Genomic DNA, 5,000 nt, shown 5'->3' with positions numbered 1-5,000 from the left:
GTTTTGCCACACACATAGACCCACAGAGAGCCAGTCCCACTGCACTCAGTCACATGTCACCTCCACTGAGCAGCTCTCCTCACAGGCACACACACACACACACACACACACACACACACACACACACACACACACACACACACACACACACACACTCACATTCACACTCACAAACACACACATTCACACACACACACACACACACACACACACACACACATATGTGTGGGAGAGAGAGAGAGCGTGTGTGTGTGAGATAGTGTGTGTGTGTGTGTTACATTTCCAGATACATTTCTGTCTGTGACTGTCATCACTCATTACACCCTCAGGACGTACATTACTGATTATTTCATGAATATATCATTCCTGATGGTGAAGTTTTAATGAAAGAAGAGATGTATTCCACCATGAAGACATGGGGTCCTACAGGGAAGTGCAAGCCACTAGAGAAATGTCCACCATTATTGGCCTGGTTTCTCCCACCTATTGGTCTCAGCTCAGTTTTCGCTGAGATTATATTCTGGAAACCCTGTTTGCCAGATGAATCACTAAGCCACTCAGTGTCCAATCAGTAACCACTCAGTGACCAGTGGGGGTGGCTAAGTGTGATGACGTTGAAGTAAAGCGTTGGTTTCGAAAATAGAAACGACAGTGGCAGTAGTGCCAGAGCTAGACGAAGCGATACAAACAGTAGTAGCAATGCTTGCGTAAATCGAGGTAATTGAAGCTGGAGCAGGAAGAAGGTGTAACCTCATTCATCAAGGGCAGAGACATGGTTCTGTTACTGCCAGCAAGGTTTGGGAAAAGGCAAAGATATCAGCTTGCTAGGGGTGCAACGGATCAAAAAACTCACGGTTCGGATTGTTCCTCGGATCAGAGTCACGGATTGGATCATTTTTCGGATCAGCAAAAAAAAAAAAAAAATAGACAAGACAAATAAACATGTGGAGGAAGGGGCTGCTTAAATGCCGCGGTGATGAGCGGTTGTTGAGCCGCTTTCGGTTTCACTCCTGTCAGTGAAACACCGGGGTGATGTCGCTGTAAATGCGTGGCCATGCTCGATGTGTTTCCACTGTTGTATGGCTTTCTTGTGCCACAGTCAGTGGCGGTTCTAGACCATTTTTACTAGGGGGGCCAAGGAGGGGCCAGGGTTTAACCAGGGGGGCACATAAAAAACCCGCAACAAATGATATTTAAAGATTATAAACTTATATTACTTTAAAAACATATAAACATGTATAACTTAACATTATAAGAATAAGTGCAAGAGAGGTAGGGCCATACAAAATGAACAACAAGTCTTTTACAGTCATTTAACCCACCATGGGCAATGCTGAAATCACTGTTACAGATAGTACAGTGTGCAAGACTGTAATTGTGGTTTACTTTTATAAGACAGGGGTACGTACACCTTTGTATAGTCTGTTGTAAAATGTCTTAAATTTTCTTTTTGGGGGGCACTCTCCCTGTGCCCTGGTCCTAGATACACTGAACTGATTAATTTCATTATTGATTAATTCGGTCGGGAGAAGAGATAAAAGCCCGCCCACACTGAAAATTCATTTGTTGACTTACCGAAACAGGTAAATCAGGATGCTCCTGAGGCACACACGCACACTGCCTCACACACGCACAGTCTCTAGGTCCCTCTCCCTCTCTGTCGTGAGCGCGCTACACAGATGCTAACGCAGTTTGGATCACGTCTGTTTGGTGTGCGCGGTCTGGCTCGCTCGCTCTAGATTCCGGGAGATTTTAAGTAATTTGCGGGCATCAAGGAGTCGTTATCAATATAATATAATATTAAGTTTAAAACCCAGCGATCCATTAATGATAGGGAGCGAGCTAAACATTTAAATCGTAGCTCCTCTCTCCAACAAGCACCACACATGGCAAACTACAGTGCGCTGTTTTAATTTACCCGTGTGGAACGTTGCGTCGCATTAGTACCGCTTTTGGCGCTTGGTGTAAAATCATAATAAATTCATATTTTGTTTTATTTGGTCAGCATGGTCATTTATTTTTTCATAAATCAATCCGCGGATCATGCGTGTGCCGAACCGAAATAGATGATCCGAACGGATCACGGATCAATGATGATCCGTTGCACCCCTACAGCTTGCACTGTTTGTGGCAAAGTAGGAAGTATAGAAATCCCATATTGGTCCATACTGATTGGTTAAAGGCTGGTCCAATGGTTTGGAATGGAAGTCTATGCCCATTAGGACGCAACTGTTTACAAAGTGAATTTTGTGTCTGGTTATTGCAGGCTAAACTTAACAGTCTCTTCTGTGTTTTGTGTGCGTGTGCGTGTTTTACGTTGTGTGGGTGCGCGTGTGTGTGTGTGTGTGTGTGTGTGTGTGTATGCCTGATGGCTGTGGGCTTTAAGTCATTTCTTGAGGATGTGCAGTAATGTGTTATCGATTCAGGAAAGAGGCAGGCCAGGACGGGCACTGAAAATGAGCACACCCACGCATGTACACATTGCTACGTGCACACAAACATACCCATGCACCGACACGCACACGCACACACACACACACACACACACACACACACACACACACACACACACACACACACACACAGATGTACACATACACACGCACTCAAACAAACACACACACACACACACACACACACAGAGGACACACTGTTTTATGAACGTGCCCACATATTCTTGAAGTGTGCGCGTTTGTGCATGTGCGTGTGTGTGTGTGTGTGTGTGTGCGTGTGGTTGTGTGTGTGTGTGTGTGTGTGTGTGTGTGTGTGTGTGTGTGTGTGTGTGTGTGTGTGTGTGTGTTTTCACCATTTTGCTCTGTGGAAGGCCATGGTTCCTCATCATTAGGTCTGTCATCTCAGGTGGTGTGATGGATGGTGGTGGCTGTTAAGAAGTCACTCGGCATGTGTGTGTGTGTGTGTGTTTTTGTTTTTTATGTGGCTGTGTATACTATATGGGCCTTAATTTCATAGCGCAACGAGCACCATGAACAGGGAACGCTCAGCAGTAACCGCGCAATGACTTTAGGCAGAGATACCTACACTTGCTCATTTTACCTACACTTGCTCATGTCATTGAAGCAGGACAGGGCCTAAATCGGTTGAGTAATAAGTGGTTGTGGCAACCAAGTCCATGATTTGACGCTTCCTTATATTAACGCTCAGACAAAGCTCAGAAATTGTTCTTAGATTAGGGCAAACAAATAACTACATGAAATCTATTGTGGGACTGTAAGATGCCACATAGAAGGCAAAGAAGACTGACTTTCTGAGGGCCACCCAAGATGCCCATACCTCTGAAACACATCCTTAACAGGCCACATGTTCACTCTTAACAACGCCATATTGTATCGCCGTTGCCGATGAGTTGTCGGCATAATGTATGGCTTGATGAGCCAGGTGCGTAATGAATAGCCATCGACTTCTAACGGCCACCCATTCGAAGGCTGCGGGAACACCTGAATTTGCTGAATTTACACCTGAAAGGCTAATTTGTAGAGCCAGGATAGTTAGCAAAGACAGCACTAACCGTACAATTTTTGTCACCGATGGAACATTGAAAGAAATTAATCCATTTGCGGTTCACGTAGATATGCCCATGAACCCAACTTATGTTTGTGCCTAGGATCTTGTGCATATTATGAAATGAGCCCAATCATTTTTCCATGTTATTAGATTAGCTTCAGGTCATGCGCTGCAGACTTGTTGTCAGCTGTGTTGCTCATCAATGAAACTAGCTTCATAGATTTGTGGCACTTGCATACACATGAACACAAACAGGCTATTTCCCCAGAAAGTGTCGTCAGCAGAGACTCCCATCTCTTGTTTTGTCCTCTGCACTTATCACTATGGTGATGAGGGCCCCCTGAAGATCCTGTTTGTGTGTGTGCGTGTGGTTTGTGTGTGTGCGTGTGGTATGTGTGTGTGTATGTGTGTGTGTGTGTGTGTGTGTGTGTGCGTGCGTGTGACAGTGTGGGTTTGTTTCCGTTTTCATAATACATGGGCCTGCTTCAAATTTTTGGAATCATTACTCTGTGAGTGATGCTTTACCCTGAGGGCTCGCTGGAATATATGAGTGCCGTGGAAATCCTCAGCCTTGGAGCACAGCGCTTGACAGCGCGTATCCTCAGGGCCCAAAAACAGCTGCTCAATAATCACCATCTCCGTGAGCTGCTCTCGCCGACTCTGCGCCCTGACCTCGCTTGCGACCCCACCAGTGACCCCTACAGGGCCTGGACCCTCGGCTGCTTCTCGGGCCACTCCTCTTCACCTCTCCTCTCTTCCCCTCCTAATTTAGAGAAGAGCATGGCTAAAGCAACCAGAGTTCAGTCTTAAAGACTACTCTAGCTCATAAACAAAACTTGCCTGGCGGCGATTGTCATAGTCATTGTCAAGTATGCTTTTTGAATGCTCTTAATTTGGTTGACGTGAGTGTCTTAAAGGACCGTCTCTGTGGGGCTGAGATGAAGCTAAGGGGAGTGGGGGTGTCCTAGCTGTCTATCTGGGCGAAAGGAGTGGTGGGGGTTCAGCCTGGAGGAGTAAGATGCTCTGAGCCCCCTGGACTCTGGATCTCACACCGTCTCCCCCCCAGCCTTGACGGTACTCACGGGGGAAGCCAACTTTTGTCTGATTCATTTACTAATCTCTCTTTTTCCAGCTCATTAAACGCACTAGTGGCTCTCTGCCATCTCTGTGGGCCTTAAGCACCCGTGTCGATAGAAACTTGTCCGACTTCTTGGGCTTCTGTCTCTGAGGCAGGTCCAAAGCCCTTGGCCCCAGAGTTCCCCCACAGGCCCTGGGGTTCTGTAGGACATTCACAACCAAGTTAAATGTTCCACCTGATTTCCTTGGACTTACTTTTTTTTTTAAACGACGTTGAAGCCAAATGTGTGCAGAGCCATTGCAAATAATGGGAAGGAAGAGGTTTCAAATGTAATAAAAAAGATGACCCAGGTGAGGATTTAGTGTAAGGTCAGGCTTTACTTATTTCATAGTGACTTCAG

At 46.0% G+C, this 5,000-nt stretch overlaps 1 protein-coding gene across 1 annotated transcript in view; it reads left to right on the top strand.

Annotated features, from left to right (window-relative positions):
* Window positions 1-5,000, top strand: part of atrn (attractin) — a 69,959-nt gene that overhangs the window by 46,902 nt on the left and 18,057 nt on the right. The window lies entirely within an intron of this gene.

The sequence above is a fragment of the Sprattus sprattus genome (genome assembly GCF_963457725.1).
Source record: "Sprattus sprattus genome assembly, chromosome: 13".
Classification (NCBI taxonomy): Eukaryota; Metazoa; Chordata; class Actinopteri; order Clupeiformes; family Clupeidae; genus Sprattus; species Sprattus sprattus.
The sequence above is the reverse complement of the archived record's forward strand: the minus strand, read 5'-3'. Positions and strand labels throughout refer to the sequence as shown.